This window comes from Columba livia, chromosome 2, assembly GCF_036013475.1.
Source record: "Columba livia isolate bColLiv1 breed racing homer chromosome 2, bColLiv1.pat.W.v2, whole genome shotgun sequence".
NCBI lineage: Eukaryota > Metazoa > Chordata > Aves > Columbiformes > Columbidae > Columba > Columba livia.
In genome coordinates this window covers 47954469-47976561 of record NC_088603.1, presented here as the reverse complement: position 1 = coordinate 47976561, position 22093 = coordinate 47954469, and the positions used below count along the sequence as shown (strand labels likewise).

Sequence of the window (22093 nt, the reverse complement as noted above, 5' to 3'; positions counted from 1 at the left end):
CTGTGCTTCCTCACCTTTCCCTTCACAGTTAGGGCAGGAGGGGTAAAGGAAGGGAGATCAGAGGCTGCAAACCAGGCAGTGAGCTATGTCGGTATTCCTTTCTGGGTGCTGAAAGGAATGATACTTAGTCTTTTAGTTAATTTGAAGGGGCCACATCTGGAAGTGTTTTACATAGCATCAGTCTCTGTGGCAATGTGCCTGAGTAAGCACCTCAAGATTTAGCCAATACAGAATGTGCCCTGCAAAGCTCATTAAGAGTCTAATCACTCTCCTCTGGGTCAAATTCAAGTGGCTATTAAAATCAATGCATTTATTTGCCAGGAAGGGTGCTAAAGAGGTCATAAGATGTGTATGAAATGTGTCCTGGAAAAACGGCATTGTGGTAATAGTACGAGAAAGAGCCCAAGCTGGCTTAGATGCACCCTAACCCTTTGCTGCTATTAGATGTGGGGATTTCTGTGCTTGGGAAGAGGGAACAGGAAGGGTGTCAGCTAGAGGAATGATGAAAATATCTCACAGTCAAGTGACAAGAAGCCTGTGGCACATCAAATAGCAGAGGAGGACTATGCAGATAACAGCTGGCTGGCAGGGGAACCATTTCCTCTGATTGGAGACTGTCTCCAAGGAACATGGACCGACTCTTTGCTTACTGACCTTGAAAATGGAAATAATTCAGACAGCTTTCTCTCATTTGCAGTAGTTTTAAGCATATTTGTTTCTATGAAATGAATTTAAATGCAAGTTGCAGTGACATCATGGGGAAAGGATCATTACTCATTTATCAGTATGTCTGTTTTGTTATATATGACAGAGCTGCTTAAAAAAAATGTTTTAAAAGTGTGCCTTTGCCGTGCATAAAATATGATGAAACGGTCTGAGGACAGAACTGAGATTGTGAGGAACTAGGGGAGGAACCATCCTCTGACAAACACCATCCAGTGCCTGATGGCTGGGGACATGCTGGGAGCCAGGAGGGATGGATGCATTTAATGAGGAAAAGATTCAGTTGCAAGATAGTAAGAGGACATTCTTGCTTGGCACTCTGCCATTGCATGGAAACACATGTGATGCAAACACAAATATCCGTTTCAACACACAGCCATCTTCAACCTTCCTTCCCCCTTACTAACAAATCTTATGAAAGCAAACTCTTCCCAGAGCAAATTACTGTTTTCCCAGTGAACTTTTCTGTTCCAAAGTCAACGAAGTCCTGCAGAAATTCTTGGGAAACCTCCAGGGATGTGTGAAAAAAAAAAGCCAATAATTTGTTGTCTATCATGGCATGTTTTCAGGCCCCAAGGAGTCTACTAGGAGCTGAGAGTGCTCCGTATCTCAGCAAGTCAGAGCTCCTCTGCAGATTTCCTCAACATCATAGAGCTGGGTCATTTAATTTACTGGCTTATTCTTTTTGCTTTCATTTCAGTGCCAGCTATCACTGCAGGAGGAAGGCAAGGTGAATGAAACATCCGGTTTGGTTTATTAAACTGAACTGCTCTCCTTCTCTGATGGTGAGGTCACCTTGCAGGTACAAGAGGGCTGGAACAGGCACATACTGCTGACTAGCTGCTGGCTCTGCAGGTTTACATTCTAATTTCCCCCATGGTAATTTGCTTGGTTGTTATCTCAAGCAGGATTTGCGGATCCACCAGCTAGGTCCTGATACTAGATCAGCTGCAATGCAGAGGCTGAACCACCTTTAGCCACCTTTCTTCTGAAATCTTACAGAAGCTGATCATGGAGCACACAGCCAGTATGGTGGCCTGGCTCCATTTCTTGATTAATGTCTTCACTGAAGTTGCTTGTCACCAAAAAACTCTAGGCCTGGCTTATGTTAATATCAGGAAAGTAGATTTAGTGATCTAGGTAAATTAGATTTTACTTCCACTTGGTTAGCTTATTATGCAGGGAGAAATTAAGCTGACCATGGCTATGGATTTGCTTCTCTTCTGCTCCCATCCTACACTCCACTTGTAGCTGTATTTCCAGGTCTAACTCCCTGGGTTTTTTTTTGCATGGAGTTTCCTGTTCTGATTTCGTTGCACAACATTGATATCAGCGTGATACCCCCAAAGCATCCTCATTTGTGTGGTTTACCTTGGCGATCAGTTGCCCAGAGGTAGAAGGTGCCAGTTGCTGAGAATGAGCTCCAGCATCAGAGAGTTAAGGGAAGAGGAGCTCTGGGAGAGCCACTGTAAGCGGGGAGCATCCACAAACCGGGTCCCTTCCTCTGTTCCTGGCATAATTGAGAGAAAGGAAGGAAGTTGCAGTTTAGCTATATTTGCCACAGCTGTGCACCAAGCAAGGCTAGAGGAGGAAAGGTGAAACCACTTTTGGGAAATGGCAGATTAGCTGCTTAGTGTGATGGCAGCAGAAAGTAGCCTCTCTGAGGCCAGCCACGGCCTGCGCCAGATGTCAGAGTCTCTTCTCCATCACACCCTGGCAGGTTGCCAGCAGACAAGGCTGGGGAAGAAGCAGGGAAGGGTATTCACACTGCTGTAGGGAAGGAGGTGTATAAATAGTGCGGGTTTGGAAAGCCAGGTGTGTCCGTCCAATTCTAGCCAAGCATAACAGGAGACAGACAGGAGTGCATGTTCCTCTCCAGACCAGGTTCCTGAAATTCATTTCCTCCTATGTGTTTCTGTTATTACGGGTGGGTGGATTAGGGAGGAAGGAAGGAAGAAAAGAAAGCAAAAATCTTTGTTTTATTCTTGGATCTCACACCCCTGAGCCTTTATTTGTTTGCTTTGTACCTGCTCACTTGTGCATTGTTAGTCCTGTGTATGTGTTACGGCTGAGCAGCTCTAAGCCCTTGCTTCTGCTGGAAGGGGAGTTTACTGTCTCCTACTCCTCTTCCTCAGACTGTCTATCCCTGTTGCCGGTTGCACAAGCTCCTACATCCCCCAGTCCCAGCATAACTGAACCTTTCAGTGAACTAAATCAGCTCACTTACTTGGCAGAAACCTTCTTTTGCTGGGTTAGTGAATTGAACTGGTGCAGAATTAGTTCAAACAGGCATGGAGGAGAGAGAGAGTGTAGATGCTTGCAGCAAGAGGGGGGGAAGTATTGAAGGACACAGACTTTCTTCTTTGGCTTTGGTGACCTGCTATAATGGTTCCCACTCCTGTGTGTAATTTAATCACCAGCTGATATCTTGGAACACAGTCACTTTCCATGCTCTCTGGAGGCACCTTCATTTCAAACATCACTCCTTCAGCCTGGAATAAAGCTTCAGCTCCCATGTACTTCCAGCTTTCTACTGCAAAGCTGTCCTCAAATTGAACTTCCTGACAGAGCGTATCTAGCCAGTGCTGTGGTCACATTTATGGTCATTCCTTCTGCCAATATGTTTTATGGCATGCTAGGCTGTTATGATGAACCCTTTGAAAAACAAGAACGTGCCAACAGTAGTGAGGTGTAGGTTGGTCTCTTCTCCTAGGTGACAGACGTTGGGATGAGATGAGGTGGCCTCTCAAGTTGCACCAGGGAAGGTTTAGATTGGATATTAGGAAAAAATTATTTAAGGAAAGGATTGTCAGGCATTGGAAAAGGCTGCCAGGGAAGTGGTTGAGTCTCTGGAGATGTTTAAAGGATGGGTAGATGAGATTCTTAGGCACGTGGTTTAGAGGTGGACTTGTAAGTGTTAGGTTAATGGTTAGACTCAATGATCTTCAAGGTCTTTTCCAATCAAAATGATTCTATGATTCTAAGGTTTCACTTTTATCCTGGAGGCAGACTCAGATATCACAGGTACTCTGTCTGCTTGGTCCTTCAGCACAAAACTAGTGCTGGTGTTAGCTGACCCCTGGGAAAACACAGATGGTGTCAGAGAGCCTGGCAGCTAAACAGCCTGGTGGGGAGCATCATTTTGCTTACAATGACCAGGTAACTGATTTCTTGTGAGCATGGAGCAAGTGAGCTACCCTGTTTCCACACTTGCCTCTGGACGCAGGGAATGTGTGCCTGTGACCACTGGGGACAGGAGGGGAGGGATGGAGCGGTGTGTTGACAGAGAAACTGAGGAAATAAATGTCTATCCCAGTCATTGTGGCTTTGCTGCCCAGCATTTGCATTGCATACACAACCACCTCCCCAGCCATGGGGTGCCCCAGTACCTGGTTCACCCTAGAGATACCTGGCATCACCCTGCTGCATGTGAGAGCACAAGCCCAGAGCAATGTTCCCCCAACCGCATAGCCCAGGCCAGTCCCAGCTGCTCACCATCGGCTGTGGCTGACCATGGTCTCTTCCACCCTTTAAGCAGCTGCCTTGGGGTGATGGGGGCTGTCCACACTGGTTGAAACCCTGCCTCCCTGCCAGCCAGAGGCATATTTTCAGGCTCACTGCCACTTGATTTGTTCTCCTTCCTCTGCTCTCTCTTTCCTCCAGCTTTCTGAAATGGGAGCATTATTTGAAAAATGGGCGGCACAGAAGGAGGCCATGCGGCCCCGGGAATGCAGTGTCAAGCAGAACAAAATAATCGCCCAAGGAGATGCTTCTGAAAGACTTTGAAAGAAACTGGAGCACACGTGTTCCTCTTCTCCCTCTGTTTTTGTCACGTCTCTGTAATACGGTGGACATTTTCTGCACTGCTCGGCAGGGCTGACAGCGTGTTGTCAGGACGGGGCTGTGTCCTAAATAGAAACTCTGCAGGTTCGGAAAGTTCCCTTCCTCTAATTGGAACCGACTTGCGGAGGTGAAGAAAAGCTGCAAAATTGTTTTAAGCTATGAGCAATTATAACAACCCTTACAGTGCCAGTGACACTAAGAAGATTTGTACTGGATTATACCTAACGTTAACATGATCTAATGCTGCATGAATATCACAGCTCGCAGCAGGCCCAGCTCTCGGAGTTGGGTTCCTTGTTCTTCAAAGTCATCCAGGGTTTGGGGAAGGAGGGGAATGAAGCCATGCGGGGAGAGCTTCAGTGCAATGTCATGTCTCATTTAAACATCACAAATAGGCAGTGTTAAGGTAACAGTGGAAGGCAAGATGGATTTTAAGGGGAGCCAGCCAGCCTCCTGCTATTTGGCACTCACCCAACTGGGCAGAGAGGTACTATAGAGGTCTCACAGTGAGGTGACATGATGGTGACACATCAGCCATGGTGCCAGGGCACACCAGGTGACAAAACTGCGAATCCCTCTCCTAATTCCAGGCTGCATCGCCTTGTCTGAGGTGGCTTTTTAAAGTGTTATAAATAATCTTTTCTTTTTTAATGGCATGGAGAGACTTCCGCTGGTATGGCAGAGGAAAAAGGGAATTAAATTAGGGTATGCCCTCACATGCAGAGATTTCAGCGACGCAAAGCTCTGGAGGACCAGGCTGGTAGGGCCTGCTAGCTGGTGATGAGCTAGTCATGAGAAGCTTGATGTATAGGGAAGGAGAAGAAGGGACAGTGTGAGAGCTGAGTCTGCAGGTTGAGGCCTCAGAGAACACCTGCTCTGTTACTGACTTATTATAGGTCTTGCAGGGAGTTGTTAATTCTCTCTGTAGGTCAGTTCCTCAATGAGCTGAATTAAAGGAATAATATTTTGTTTGGTGGGAAGGGATGAAGAGAAACCTGCAACAGTGTGAGGCACTCAAACCGTAGCATGATTGGGGATGGCAAAGATGGAAGGCACATACTGACCTGAGAGACACATACTGACCTTGAAGGTTTTTCTTCTCATCTTGGATTTTGCTAGTGAAATCAGCAGAGCCAACGGAAGTTCTCTGATGGCCTAAAATTCAGGTATGGCTGAAGGTCACAAAGTACAGATTGTGCTTGGAAACTACTCAAGATTTGGCTTGGAGCAGTTAGGGAGCACCTGATCAAATGGGTGCAATTTTTTTTCTCAGCCTAGATTTAGTGCATGATGGAGGAAATTAAAGGAGATGAAAATGACTTTATATCCAAAATGGGAAGCCCCCCCCTTCAAGTGCTAGTGAGCTCTGCAGTGCTGAGCTCTGCAGGAGAGGTGAGGAATGAGGCCAAGAGGTCTAAATTATACTGCTGTATATACTGCCTTTAAATTTGGTCCTGACAGTAGGCTAGGTCAGCCATGCTTCTTACTAGTAGCATAATTTGACTGATGAATGGAAAAATTTCATATTGGGCCCTTGGGGGATTTTATACCCCTATTATTTTCTTTTGGCAGAGACATGTCAAATGTAAGTATACCTATGCAATGTTTAACTGTGATCCATCCCACTGAAATCCATCCAGGGAGTGAGTTCAGACCTGAACAAAAATCAGGAAACCAACATCAAGGAGTTTGTCTCACATTGTCTGATGCCTCTCAATTGTCTTACAACCCATCTCACCACAAGCCCCATGCACCATATCAATCCCAGTTAAACACTCTTCCGAAAGTTTAAGTGCACTGTTGTTATGCCAAAGTGTCAAAAAACTATGAGCTAAAATAAGTACCCACAGGAAGATGAACTTAATTTGAAAAGGAATGTCTGACAGAGTAGCAGAAGCATCATAAATCAGACAGAAGGTTGGAGATTTGGGCCTTTGAGCTCCCCAGTTGTGAAAGATAACAATGTATTTTTTAAATGGGAACTGAGATCTTCCATGATGAGGTGTTTCTAGGAGCAAATATTGCGGGGAACACTGGCATCATGAGAGCAAACAGTATTTTAAGTGTATTTCAAAAGGAGATTATGCAACTCCCAGAAGAATAAGGTTATGTTACATAGAGAAGGTTAACAAAGAATTGTAGGTGATTCTGCACTTCTCACAACTTTACAAAAAAAAAAAAAAAAAAAAGTCTGAAATATTTTGGCCAAGAGAGGCAAACAATTTATACTGATTGCCAGAAGTGTTGTGGAAGTTGCAGGTTGGGTGCTTCATGCTTTCATTCCCCTCCATCATTAGCCTCCCGGCTGGGATTTCATCTTTTGCAGTGCAGTGTGCAGCACTTCAGGAATCAGGAAAAGAACCATCATGGAGAGGAGACAAAGGAGGGAGGGGAGTCACGGGGCTGAGGAAAACCATGGGAGATGAAATCTGTTGGAAGAAGGGCCACCAGCTCCCCAGTGTTGGAATGAATTTGACCCGCTGTGAAGTTTCTCAGAACTAGTGCTAATATCTTGGGCTTGCATAACTTAGACAGCAATTATCACCTATAAAATAGGTGCTAATGTAGATTTTCACGTTCAGAGGGCCAGCTACTAAGCTGGTAGAAATGAGTGTACCTCTGTGGACTCCACTAGAGCTAGGCTGGTTCATGCCACATGAAAATGCTTCCCAAAATTTTTAAGGCTCCAATTAATCTTAACATTAAAAAATAAAGAGAAGTAAGAGTGCACATTGATCCCTTACAGGAAATTTAAATTTGGAGATATCTGAAATTCCACCTGAGAAATGGTTGAGCTGTGAGAGGCCAGCAGCATGCAGCATCACACACTGGTCATTTTAGAATAATTGCAAGAGAAGTATTTCTGGAAAGGGACTAATAGAAAGTTACAGTGACCTGGCAGAATACAGCAGCTAGTTTTCAGCCTGTGCCATTCCATCTTGGCAGGATACAGTTTTCCTTCATTCTGTAAAATACTCAGATTGGTACGATATAGCTTTTTAAAATGGGGTCCTAAGGAGGAGATCTACTAATGTCTAAGGGAAAAAAGTACACCAACTTGCGATTTTAAAGAGTCAGGGACTTTTTTGTGTGGGTACACAGAGCTGACGGGTCAAAGTGCTTCCTGTAGCTCTAGTACAGCACACATTTCCCCAGTAACACACAGGCTGTTAGTTGAACTTCATAGCAAAGAATCAATAACGTCAAGGCAATTTTCTTAACATGCCATCTGTAAGAGATTATGGAAGGGAGGTGGGAGAAAGGTTTTCCTTAGTGGCTAACGCTTTACTAAAGTTCAAATGAGGCAATATATAGTAAAATAAATTCAATCTATATTTTCTCTTCTTTCAATTTTAGTGGGAACTAAATGAAATGGAACTGTGTTGATTCTACCCGGTTCAATATATCTTTGCTTTCTAATAACCAAGGTCATTTTTACCTTCACTGAAAGAGAAGCCTAATATAAAATACTCACCCAGACTGAACAAACACATATTCGCACCTTTTCAAAAGCCAGGTAGATGACTGATATATTACGTAATTCATTTCATGGCACACTGCTGAATGTTTTTTTACAGATAGTGTTTAACCTTGCCAATTTTGCTCTGAGATAATCACTCCTTTGAGGATAGAATCTCACATTTAACATTAGAAGAAAAAAGAACCTCCACCCGCCAAAATCTGCAGTAGACAACAAATAACAGGGAAGTTACTTAGCCAGAAAGATAATGATTAGAGCAGTTTTCACTACTGACTCTGTGATTAGCTGGTGGTTGTTATAATATTAATCAGAAATACAGTGATAACTGCTTAGGCTACATTTTGATATAGCCAGTGAGCAATGACAAAATGCCTAGACATCTTACAATAATGTATTTCTGCCCTGACTAATGGAAGTGGCAAATAGATTCATAAAAATCCCCTATATTTAGCACTGGAGCTATTCTCAGAGTGCAGGAGTTTTGCTTGTGGTTCTCTGGAGTTTATGATCAGGAATATTAATAGTGCCAGCATCTCGTGGAAAGGATGCAAACTCTGGAAGACACCTCTGAAACACACAAGGGAAGGACATCAATGGCAAAAGTCTGCAGGGTCAACACAGTGCCCATTTGCTCTGTGAGCCCTGATGTTCCCCTGGAGACAGCCTTTGAGAGAAAAGCAGTGCAGAAGGTCAGTGCAAAGTGAAATTTTACCTTGAGGGAGGAAAAAATATGTATAAGCCCAGATTCATCCTATCGTGCTGTAGGCGCATAGTCGAGGTGGCTAAGTTTGGAGTGCTGTCAGCCCTTGGTTCCTATTATAGTCGAGGCAGAGAGAGACAGGCACCTCCTGAGGGCAACTCAGCCCACCTATGATGTGAATCACCCTTGGGAGAGCTTGTGTTTCACCCCAGCTGCTGGAATCTGAGTGCCTGATGTGCTGTGAGATGAATCCTGGCCTTGACGTGTGAGAATGGCTCTGACTGAGACCCTCCAGCCAGGAAAGAACCAAGCATACGTCAAACACTCATCTCAATTATTGAAATTAAAAATTTAATTAACTTTTAAAGATATTTTGCTCTTGCCTCCACCCTTCTATTTCGGGCACATGCTTGGGATCATTACTGGAAGCACTTTGCATTAGGTAAGACCCTGTCCTTACAGCAGTTCCAGTTCAACCAGAAGCAAGCAGTATCAGGGTTCCTGAAGGAGCTTGACTCTTCCATGTGTTTTCTCCTCAGATTTTGCAGGCTACAAGAGATTCTGGAAAACATCCAGCCAGGACCAGACTTGGGGGTCTTAATCTAAACAGTCAAAGAGACATTTTAGTCCACTTGGTCAGCTAACACTTTTCACTGTGAGGATTGCCAGCTTGGGCCAGAGGTGGCCAGATGGAACAGTGGAATACAAAAGCATCATATGCCCTGAAGTTCACTTTAAATTAGCCCTATTTTAGAGACATAATGTACAGCATAAGGCTTTGGAGAGGCTTTATGCATGGGGACAAATTGTCCTCAGGTGGCAGAAGTTAACGTGGGGACCCCACATTTTAGGTTTCATACATTTATGCTTCCTCCTTATTAGAACTCCATCTCAAATCCACCCAGAAGTAGCAACTAACTTTCAAAAATCCATTGATAATAAAAGCCCCCGGAGGACAAGTGTTTTCTTAGGATGTCACTTTAAAGCATCCATAAGATCTCTGGCAAAATTTCGTTGTCTATGGAAGACTGATTTTTTTTTTTTTTTAAGGAAATCTATCTCTTCTTTTTTATTCTAATCTGTTCGACATAGGTTTCATTGCACAAAAAGAGCACTTATCTCTTCAAAATATGCTTCATTTTGCCACTACATAAATAAGAATCATAGGCTATTTTCCTTAAGTTTACCAACCCAAACAGCAAAGACCTGAGTTCCTCTGGAACTACTCATGTAGAGTAAATAGTTCGACCTTGATCTGATGAAGGCACTTAACAGCAGGCTTATTTTTAACTCTGTGAGTGCAGCCACTGAATTCAAAGGGAATGTTTGGATGTTTGAGTGCATATTTAAGTGCACTGCTGATCAGAGCATCCTAATCCATAAACTGTGCCATTGATTTTGGCAGGACCACCAGCACAGGGTGATGTCAAGGGGCTGAGGGCAGCAGGACTGTGACCATGGCTTGTTGAAATTACAGGAAGCTACTTTTTACCCCTCAGATACCAGGACCCTTCTCCAGAGCCACGGAGGTCACGGTTTGTTTTAGTTTTAGTGGGTTTGGGTTTTTGCTGGAGTTTTTTCCCTTCTAATTTGGGTTAATTCATATCTTCCCTATTCCAGAGAAATACTACCTCAGCCACATGAAACGGAGAATACTCATCCCACCCGCCATGAAATGTCTGGAAAACATGACCAAGGAACTATCAGCAAATAAGCTGCCGAGCCCTGCAGTTCTTCATTCTTGTGTCTAATCATTAAAGGAGGCTAATTAAGACCAACAGCACACTCCTCGCAGAGCAACGATTACTTATCAGCTTAATTTGATACCTTTACAGACAGCTGACATATGGTTTCCTCCTCTTCCCCCCGGCCCTTCCAATGCTCAAGTTTAAATAGGGCTGAAGTGGTGCATAGGACTTCTGCTCTCCCTTGCTGCTGGGCTGGTTTTCATCTCATATGGGAAAGAATTGGTGCTATTGGGCTCAAGGATCTGATCTTACCAAGAGGAGCTTGCTTTTTCTCAGAGCAGACCCATATGCCTTTTTCTAACTAACAGATGTACTGACAGGAAAACATGTTGGTGAAATGGAGCTTGTTCCTTAAAGGTGAACTGAAACACTTATTTACCATGTGTAGAAAACAACGTCTGCTGCTTTGAACCCCACACTTCGTAGGGTGCATATTGAATGCAGCCACACCACGATCATCCTTGGAAATGCAACAAGCCTGAGGAGAGAGAAATTTATAGGCATAGTTTTTCAGAGCTATGATAGCTCAGAATTATTGAGTTTCTCCATTCAGAGCAGTGCGAGAGGCCACCCTAAGTCTGATGCAATTTAAACCACTCCATAGCTCATGCTGGACATCCTGTAATATGTATCATTGCAGCCTTACTGAACCTGATAGATGTTAGCCAGGGAAGAGGAGGAGGTGTGCTTTGTTGCATATGCTATAAGCCTGTCCTCTTTCACTGCACAGTGTCCTTAACTGATGTGGATCAGCAGATCTCTGGTGCAGTTAATGGGCTTTGTGCCAGTTTTCACCACTTGAAGATCTGGACAATCATGTTTATTGCAGCAGCTCAGAAGGTTTAATATTTTGTTTTTAACAATGCCTATGGTGTTTAATTCCCTGCACTGCCTGCGTGACTGCAAGCAAGCCCCCTGTGACTCAGGCTCCCTTTCTTGCATGGAGTCATGTCTACATCCCCACCTGCCAGGATATAGCCCAGGCTGTGGGCTGCTCCTTGTCCTCAGACATGAACAACTGGGAAGCCCTCAGCAAATCAGCGCCAAATCCTGAGAATCAGGCTGCATGAGAAACTATGATACAATTATGCCACTCAGCAATGGGCACTATGCAAGACCTGAAGTTGTCACAAATGGGTAGATGTGGCATCAATCCCAAGCAGGTATCATTGTACTTGTCTGAGAGAAACAAAGTTTTCCCTATATTTCCTAACACACTTTTGAACTAACACAGGTGATCCAGGCAAAACACAAGTACCAAAACCAAACCAAACATGAACTCCAAAAAGGATGGATGCTGTTGCTCCTTTCACAGCACTTTCCTTCTGCTGATTCTGTTTCTGAGGTCTTAGTTTCAAATGTGATGAGAACTTTACAAGAATTTTGGAGTCCTCATTATAAAACCATTTTTCAGACTTTGTCTTATGTGAGGTGCATTTGCCATGATCAGCTTCAGATACTTCTGGGCAAGTCAGAGTTTCTCATAGCTGTATAAATAAATATTTTTGTAGTACACCCATGCTTGATCATCACCTCCATTTGTGTATTTATGAGTGCGACAGTTACAGAGCTTGCACAAGAAGATACATTTTTTAATGATGTTTACACTCATTTCAGCAATCATAGTTATATATAGATACATATTTGAAAGTTCTAAATAAACAGGTTACAGCTCACATAAGAAGAAAAATGAAATGAAAATATAAACTAGAATCAAATGCATCATCTGAAGACTTAGCCGTTAATAAATACCTGCCATGTTTTATACATCTGATAGGTACGTATACATTTTAAAGGTATTATATATTTGAGTAGAGATAGGTAAAACAAATATAAATATCTGTGTATTTATTTGATATAAAAATATATAATGCAACATCCAAGAATATACACGTGTCTCTATACACACGTATAAGCACAGGCATGTACCCATGCATGTCCACACATTTGGTACAATCATACTTTTGAATCCTTGCATCTGGGAAGTCTGTGTTACAATAACACTTAGGAGCTTAAAATAACATAGCTGCCATGCCAGTGCATGCCAGAGGAGCTGCTAGAACTGCAAGTCCCTTCAGAAAAGGCAGCTGCAAGAGCTGCAGAGAAGCCTGTGGGTTGCACTGAGGGGTGAGGGGCTGGACAAAGTCCTTAGGTGTACGTGGCCATTCACAGCCTGATGCATTGGAGCGCTGAGGGGACTTGGTGACACACTGTGAGCCTGTAGCTTTAGCTGGTGTGCAAACACTACACATACACACACGTGTTCAAACTGACCACAGTTTGATAGCATGGCCTGTGCACGTGCTTGAAATGTGTACCCCAAGCGGGACAAACAGCCTGCATGCTGCTTTTTACACTACAAGGCTGTGAAAGGAGCAAAGGAATGGGATGGAGGTGTTCAGGGAGCTGGGCAAGGGTGGCCACAGGCATTTGGGTCCTGTGGAGAGGGCTGTGTGCTGGCAAAGATGGGCCCATTCTGGCAAAGCTGCAAGTAGGGCTTACGAGGTGAAGCAAGGAGTAGGGAGATGGCTCGTGTGGCATCATGCCACATTGTTTTGTTTCTAAACCATGAGGCTGAAGGCGTTAGCTAAAGACAGGACTCGATCAAACACTGACTGGATATGCGAGCCATCCAGCTCCAGGTCTGCATTTGGTGGCCGGGTGACCATGTTCAGAAATCATTCAATTAACGCCCACAAAGGTTGCAGGTCTTCAGCTCTCAGCCACCTTGAGGGAAGCATGAGCTCCACTGAAGCCAACAGGAGTCTGTTGTGGCCCCCACAGAGGAAAGGCAGCCCTCAGATCTCCTCCCTGCTGGCTTCTCCTACCTTGCACCTGCACGCAAGAGCACATAGGACCTGCATGCAGCTCACTGCCTTGCCTTTGCCAAGCTCCTGCTGCCAGCTTCTGCTCTGACAACTGCTAGCACAGCACGGCATGGCACGGCACAGCACAGCATGGCATGGTATAACATTGTAAAGCATGGTATGGCACAGCATGGTATCGGCAATGGATGCTGCTCCTTGCAGAGGTTCCCACCCCACTCCCTTCCCTCTTCCCTTGCCAGCAGCTGCAGCCAGCACCTCCCTTCCTGAGTCTAAAGGAGAACTGTTTTTGCAGCCGTACTTAGCTGGACTTTCTAGAAATATTCCCAGGGACATGGAGGTTTTCCTTGGATGTTCTCTGATAATCTAAAGAGGTCTTGCAGCTGTTACCCCTCAATGCCAGGGACCTTGTGCAGTCAGTGGCGGAGACCGTTCCCCCTCACTCCCCATCACTAGCGTGGCTGCACATGCTGAGCATCAACCACAAATGCAGTCTGTGGTATCTCCCCACTCTCCTTCTGCAGAAGGCTGATTGTTCACACTGCCTGGAAACGGAAGCCTCAGGCCCATGGTCTTCACTTTTATCCTCACAACTCCAGTGTTTATCATTGCACTGTAAATGGCTGAGGCGAGATTTCAGGAGCTACTGGATCCTGAAAGCCAGATATACAGCACCTGCTGTGGAGGTTATTTTTTCAGCACTCAGCTGCTCCACCAATAGCCTGGGTGGTGTCCAGGCCTGGTGGGAAAACAGAACTGCTGATGCTGAAGCAGGACCTGAGCTGAAAAGCCAGGCCCAGATGAGAGCCATGAAATGGCAAGAAAATGTAACTCAAGGCTTACAAGTGGGATTGCACGTTCTAGACCCAATTCCTTTCACCTTATTCAAGCAAGAAGACCCATTAGAATGAAAAGAACTGGTTGTGCATGCACATGCATTTTCCTTTTTTGATCAACTACATCTTTGCTGATACGTCTAGTAGAGTGTTTGAAATCCCCATAAATCTTAGATGTCCATGATAAAAGACAGTGCCCTTATTTGGCCCTTGGCCATTTTCCATGTTTATTTGCTTATTTATTTCAGTTAAGTGCAACATGCCAGTTGATGCGCAACACCCGTGTGCCGCAATACGGCTCCCGGTTGCCTTGGAAACGGGTGGAAAGGGTTTTGAAGAGTCAGAGAGGCCCACGCTAATGAAAACAAGCATTCAGGGGGCCTCTTCTCCAGGTGGGCGAGAAGAGGCTCCCTGCTGGGCTCCCTCACCCAGCTCGCTTTCAAATAGTCTGTTGCTTTAAACAAAAACTACAAAAAACAACAACAAAGCCCACCACCCAGCCCCCTCTGCTTTTTTTCCATGCTAAAATGCAACTACTGATTAAAAGTTCTGAGACAGTTCTTTGAAGCCTTTCATTAATAGGTTTCCTTTATGAATCGAAATTAGACGGTCAATGCATTTTCCTTAAAAAAAAAAAAAGAAAGAAAGAAAAGAAAGAAAGAGAACTATTATGGAAATGTTTGATTTTGTTGTTACTGCTGCTGGATTTTACATGTTTAATCATCCACATGTGCATCCATGCCAGATGGCACTGCCTGTAAGATGGGAGATAATCTTTGCACACCATCTTTACCAGGATGATGCGGGTCCCCAAGCTGCTGCATTTTGTTTGGCTGTGAATTTTGTTTGGACCTGGTGGAAACCATGGGCTTTGTTACGGGCTCTGTGGGACAGGGTTGACCCTGCTTGGCCTCAGTGCCCACGGTTCCCACTGTAGGTCTCAGGTCAGGGTGGGGAGAAGGTGAGTTATTTACAGAGTTCTTGTAGGAGTGAGGCTATAATACTGGATATATAGGGAGACCTCCCAACTCAAGGAAGTGGGTCTTCTGGAAAGATATCTGGGCACCCATGCTCTGGAAATCGAACAGTCATGAGGAATATTCAACCTTATTCAATTGTCTTTTTTGGAAACATGAGGAAAACGCTCATGAACAACATTAAGAACTGAGCAGGAATATAGCCACCAGGTTCAGTAAGATTCATGTGTGTCCCAATTTCCATATGGCTGTCCAGCAACTGCTGGGTATTTCCTAGGCCCAAACTGCTGACTGGCTCAATGAGTTGATGCCTATGGGATGTGCAAAGAGATAAGTATGTAAATATGAGGATGACATGAAAGTGGAAACATCCAATGGAGCCCTGAACATAAATTGAAGGTTGCTCCAGGTTGGTGATGGTGGATAAGGGAGTGAAGATCTTCCAGACATCAAGGCCAGCAGAAGGGCACTTTATGATAACCTGGGGCAACAGATTTCTTGTTTCTATTTCTGTTTCCATGTCAGTTTTTCTTGTGCAGTGCAGAACACATTCTCCTGTGGACAATGATAACCAACACTTTTTAATTCGCAGTTGGGCTCACAGTCCAGTGAGACAAAGAAGCTGTGTAATACACCACCAGGCTTTGTTTGAATTTGGGGCACAAAATAATAGGAAAAAGAGAAGTGGCAGCTGGGAGTGAAGCGGACCTCTGTAATGATGACACTGAAGCAAGAGACACGATGTCCAGCAGTCCAGCAAGGAGGTACACGCAGAAAGCCCAACTTCCTTGCCATGGGCAGTACCATTCGCATATAGCTTGCGGTGACATGGGAGGCAGCTCCTCCAGCAGCAGGTCTCTCCCACCTCCTCAGAAGCAGTGGGAGGTGACAGCCTGTTGCCTATTTGGACTGGTGAAATCTCACAAGCTCTGAGGAAAAGAAATTGGAGTAACTGTCCCTTTCAAAAAATCTGAAACCAGCCCAGATCATGTGAGGCTGGGGACAAAATCCCAGGAGTCGATGGCGTAACTTCCAGCATTAAGCAAAATATATGTGTATTTTTTGGTAAGACTCTTCACCGCTTGTAGGTGACTCGGTGCCAGAAACTGACTCATGTTCAAACAACATTCCAGTGAGACAAAGAAGCTGTGTAATACACCACCAGACTCTTCGTCTGATAATGCTCTCATGGAAGCAATGCTTTACTCTGCCCCAAACTGCAGTGAAGCTTATCACCAAGAGCAGTGACGTACTGGTCAATTTGTTAATCGAAGCAAAGGGGAGTGAAGCTGGAAATGTTTATAAGTGATTTCCCTCTGCTGAGGAAGGAGATAAGAATAACTATGACAACACTCCTAAAACATTTGTTGAATATTTCATTCTAAAATGAAGCATACCAAAAAAGAAGGCAATGCCTGAATCAGGGGTAAGGGAGCCTAGAGAAAACCCTGCTCCTTGTAGGTGCTTCCTCAGGAAAAGCAACACTGCAGCTAAAATGTCCACAAGTAGTTTTAGGGTGCCTGGAGTCTTCGGATCACCAAGCTGCAGCAGGGGTCCTTTCTGGAGGAAAGACATTCAAAACTCTGGAAAAACAGGTCTCTTTCAGTAGCACATGAATCTGGTCATCCTCAAAACATGAATTTACATTTGAGATTACAGGCAACTGTGATTTCAGTAGCAGTAAGCTAAAGCCCATGAAAAACTGTCTCTTTATGGGGACATTTCTGGAAATTTTCATAATCCCTGTCCGAGCTGGCTCTGAAATAAGACAAGAAACAAATTCACAAAACCATGTGAGATACCTGCCAGAAAACAGGGAAGGTTGCCTGAAGTGATAGCAAGGACATCTATAGTGTGTCATAGGTTTCACTTTGCAAGTGCCACTCTTATATGTCTGCACACTCCTTGTGTCCTCAGTGCAATCTCAGGAGCTGTGGTCTCGTGTTCTGCATCAGCATGAGGATTTGCAGCACTCCACCCAAGCACAGAGCCCTTCGTTAGTCTGGGAAAAAAGGCCACGAGCTGCTGCTACCCTTGTTGTTAGAAAGGCATGGAGCAGGATTGACCCATTGACTGCCCTGACAAATCTGTGACCCTGATTTGTTCCTGGCTTGGCTTGAGTGCCAGGGCTGCCCCACATGAATAACCCCACACTGTGCAGGCTTGCTCATGGGCTTAGGTGAACAGCCAAGATGTGTGTTTCATTTTTGGGGTGTTACGGCAAAGACATCTAATTGCACCCACAGTGTATTTCAGTGCAGAACTACTTAACGCTTATGTTACAGAATCTAAAGCATTATTTGCTCCTTGTGGCTCCTAAAATCTGCCATCTAGCCCTGCCAATGAAAACACAGAGACTTGGCTATGCAAGGAAACAGCTAGCTCAGCAAAAACGGTGGCCTGTTGTTGTAGTTGTAATGAAGAAGTAGAAAAACATCCACTACCCACAGAAATGCTGCTCCATTTTGTTCTTAAAAGTGGCAATTTAGAATTAAAGGCAGCTGAATTACATGGGCAGCATGGGAAGAATTTGTTTTATGTGGGAGCTGCTACACATATATAATTTTGCTGTAAGATTTCTATATTGATCACAGTAATCTACCCGGGTCACCTTGCTCTAACCAGTTATGGGTATAATCTGACAGTCTACTAGCATACTCATTTTATCTGCAATGCTCTGCTCAAGTACTCATAAACCATCCACTACTATAAAGCAGCTGTTCTAATGCCCTTAGTCATTGCTGTAGACTACGTCCCCAGATTGCACTGGCATGTAAAACAGAAAGAAAGGACATCAAGACCTGGATATGTCTCGTTTCTACTATTGCTGGTGAGAAAAACCTAGGTGTCTACTTCATGATACATAAACGGCAAGATACTTGATTTGTGTCACCTGCAATGTGTTTCATCTAGGTAGCTTAACACTGATGTTTTTGTATGCACAATAAGACTAGACAGGAGCCCCATTTGATATTAATGTTGGGAAGTTTGCTGGAAATATGCTGGATCAGATACATCCTTGTGCAGAGACAAATTGGCAGTTATAGTCCTTGAACTGCAGGAGAAATATCTTCTTCTAATGGTGGGATGTTTAGGAAGCGTACAATATGCAGCTGTGTGAATGTGCGTGTAAGAGCCTAGCACAGAACTAGAATTGCTACTTTTCCCGTCTCATTGGGGACTCACTCTAGCAGTACCCTCCACCTGGAGAGGGTCTTGGAAGTAGCCTTGCGCCAAATAGGAGGTCCAAGGGTGCATACACTCCCCTTTACTATGATTTCTATGTACCTACATATTGCCAAGGGAGAGCTACAGACACTGTAGCTGTGTGGTAAATCTCTTTTACAGCACAGGCAGTGGTATGGTACAAACACTACTTATTTAGACCACACAGCACTGACTTGCATTAAGTAAATTCATGCAAACTATGGCTTGCTTCTTATTCTCTTTCACAAGGTTGGTTATTCCTGCAGGAGGCAGCAAGCTTTGTGCTCAGTAAGTTTGGTGTGGAAGTTGCTCATTGCAGAAGATGGATGATAATGGGTGGATGGGATATGGTTTTGTTCTTCCCAGGTGCTGCCTCTCCCTCACAGCTGCCAGACACTTGCGTGTGCCCCTTTGGCAGTGCTATCGGCATTATACAGCCCAAGATTTTAAAAAATCATGAACGAGACATTTCTCCAAATCAAAACATGGACAGTGAATTAGATTAAATGAAATAAAGGGAAGGTTCATTTCCCCTCAGTACTAAAGGAATGCCATGTCCAGGTTTGAGCACTGGGCCTCAAGAAAGATGTGAAAAAAATGAAGAGGGAAGGCAGTCTTCGTAATTAAAGGTCTTGAAAACATGATTAATGAGGAAATGCTGGAAAAAAACACTGCACTCCATCGCCATGGCAGGTAAAACAAAAAAAAAATGGTTTTAAATTGCAGCAAGAACAGTTTAGGCTAGCTATCAGAAAGCATTTTGTTATAGCAGGGCTGCTCTAAGTGGTGGAGTGGATTGTCTTGGCAGGCGGTGCACTCCTCAGTGTGGAAGGTGCTTATGAGCAGCTTGGACGAACATGCATCAGAAATGACACCAACATAACTAACACAGCCTCGAAGAAGCCAGACTGACTGCAAATGAAGTCCACTATTCAACTGGGAAGGAACTGAGCGATTCATAATGAAAAGGCTGTGATTTCTGTATTTCAGCAAGAAGCGAGCTTCCGAGACACAAGCCTGGCTTGCATACATCCATTGCATACATCCATTGCATACATCCAGGCTGGACTGGGCTCAGAGTGTCCCCAGGTCCTGTGTGCAATTTCTGTGTCAGCAGAAAGCCACCCTGGTTTGTGGGACACACCTTTTCCTATTGAGGGAGGGCATGTACATTGGTGTTTTCCTGCCTGACATTTCCTTTGGCATATCACGTGTTTTTCTGCAAGCTAATTGCATGCAATAGCTTGTGCTACAGTATGCAAGGCTCTCTGTCCATGGAAAGTATCTTCATTTAAACTAATAATGTGGAGCCTCGATGTGAGCTGACACTCACTTTTAATTACTGTTGGCCAATTCACCCCCGCTATGCTGAAGCAAGCCTAACCTGCTCTGCACCACAGGAGTCAGCAAGAGGGTAAGAGAACTTGGGATTCTATTTGATGAATCGACTGAGGGACTATCCTTCTGGGAATAACCCCAGGTGGGTGACCTGAGATGGGAGAGGGAGCCCTTCTCCTTCCTCTCTGTCCACTTCTGCATGCTTCCCTGACCCTCACCTCCGTCGGAGCTGCCTTCCCATGTGAGCTCTGGGGTCACCAGGGAATACAGGACTTAAAATTTCTTGGATCAGAAAGGTATGAAAAACCCACAGGGATAAACTCTGCTAAATTCGTTTCGATTGCTTCCCCCATGAAGTCGCCCTAAAGCGCCAGGCGAACAATGAGAGAGGTGACGGATGAGAAGAGCAGAGTGACCCATGGCATCCTGCACCCGCTTCCAAGTCTGGTCACGCAGTCTGTGTTTAAATTTTCTCCTCACCACCCTGCAGTGTGTAGCTAAACTTAGCTCTCAGCCACAGCAGATCTCAGGTAGGCCACAGTCACACTTAATTCAAAAGAAAGACTGTTTCCTGTACAGGCTGGGGCTCAAAATACCGTCAAAGGAAGATGAAATAAATTACTCATTAATTCCTGGTCACCATATTAAAAGGAAATTACTGTGACACAAGAAAGATTCAGAAAATAATTGGGAAGGTTAATTTGAAAACTAAGACATGAAGCTTGTGAGGGTAAAAAGAACTGGTTTTATATGGACCAGAATTAAAAAAAAAAAAAAAAAAGAGAGAGAAAGAGAAATGGGGAAATGGCTTTTCTTAAAAGAATACTAATTGAAGTATGTCAAAATCCTAATGGCTAATTTCAGCTGTGGTTCATACTTTCATTCCATTGCAGATAAGCATAAATGGAAATAAAGTAAAAAGAAATTGAGGGCAGTGTCAAGAAGCACTTCCTTACACAAGCAGTAATTGGAGAGCGAGGTGACCTGTGAGACAATGTCATGAGACAGAAAACATTAGTGTAATTAAAAAATCACTTAGATGCAATACAAGGAGAAAGGATGAATGAACTTTGGCACAAAATGCCTTTCCTAGCCCCTTGCCCAGCCCTCCAGAACATGTGCTTGGACTCCTACTGTCACGTTGGTTTGAACCACTGTGAGTCTTACCACAAAACCCAGGAAAGTGGAAACGATTCTTTTAGGCTGTGGCTTCCTATTGCACTGAAAATATTGACATCGATGTAATGGGACTGAGGTCAATCATTTCTCATCATGGATGGGAAACGGGTGGTTTTCTGAAACCCAAACACATGCAATGTGTGGTTAGAGGATATTTCAAGCCATCTTGAAGAGACAGGTTGATGTCAGCCCCATCCTTGACCCTGTCACTGGGGGCACAGAGTGGATGGGGGAAGAAGGGATGAAGCCGTGCCACTCCTTCCTGCTGAATCACCGGCAATGGGAAAGCTGTCAGCTTCAGGTGCAGACTAATAGCATGTTTGTGCTCCACCTGATTCACACACGCAGCCACCTGATTCACACACGCAGTGAATTAAACTTTTTCCCCAGGCAAGGAGGACCTGCTCTGCCGAGGGTGCCGCACCCCCTGCCCCAGGGCTCAGGGGACAGTGGGGAGATTTTCCCCAGGTCCCTACACACATGCACACACATGTGCCCATGCGTGATGCACAAAGAGCTTTTGGAAAGCACAGCCTTGGTCCCAACTGGTTTCCGTGCACTGTTACCCTGAGTTCTCCTCCCAGCCTGATTTTGCCACCTTTGCTCCCACTGAAGCTATTACAACATCTTGGGCTTTTACTGTACACTGCAGCTTTCCTGTGAGCTCTTCAAGTCATGAGGATTAAATCGCATCAATATGGAAACCAAGGGAACATTTATCACTGATGAAAGACAGCAAGGATTTTTTCTAAATTAGAGATTTTCTTACAGTAGAACTTTTGTTACTGGAGCAGATCTATAATAATATCACTACTGTTTCAGTATTTTTATAACAGTGCTGCTGGAAAGAGCAGCTCTTTTAATACAAATGCTGTCATTTAGAATTGCTGCTATGGTAGAAATCTTAAATTAAGCTCTGTCCTTTATACAAAATACAGCACCACCTGCTTGAACACAGAGCTGATAAAACACTATATTTTTTTCCACGCGTCACATTAAATTATCCAGCAATATAAAAGAAATGGAAGTACACAAAAGTCAGGGCTTTTTTCTGAAATGGCTTCACCCGTATCTTCTCCTTCCAAACACAATATGCTGGGTGGGGGGCAGAGATAGACTGAACAGACTCTTCAGACAAAATTCCTTCTAAATGACCAATTTTTATGTCAAAACTACATGCAGAACCACAGTTCTGGTGTCATTTCAGTTCAGATCTATAACTGCACAAAATGTCTG

The 22093-nt window shown here is 44.3% G+C and overlaps 1 long non-coding RNA gene across 2 annotated transcripts in view; it reads left to right on the top strand.

Annotated features, from left to right (window-relative positions):
* The first annotated feature begins 18361 nt into the window (after positions 1–18361).
* Positions 18362–22093, top strand: part of LOC110364841 (uncharacterized) — a 29355-nt gene continuing 25623 nt past the window's right edge. For both annotated transcript variants that reach the window (XR_002423879.2, XR_010470166.1), the window contains exon 1: positions 18362–19754. This is a non-coding gene — a long non-coding RNA (uncharacterized LOC110364841). The remainder of the gene's footprint in view (positions 19755–22093) is intronic.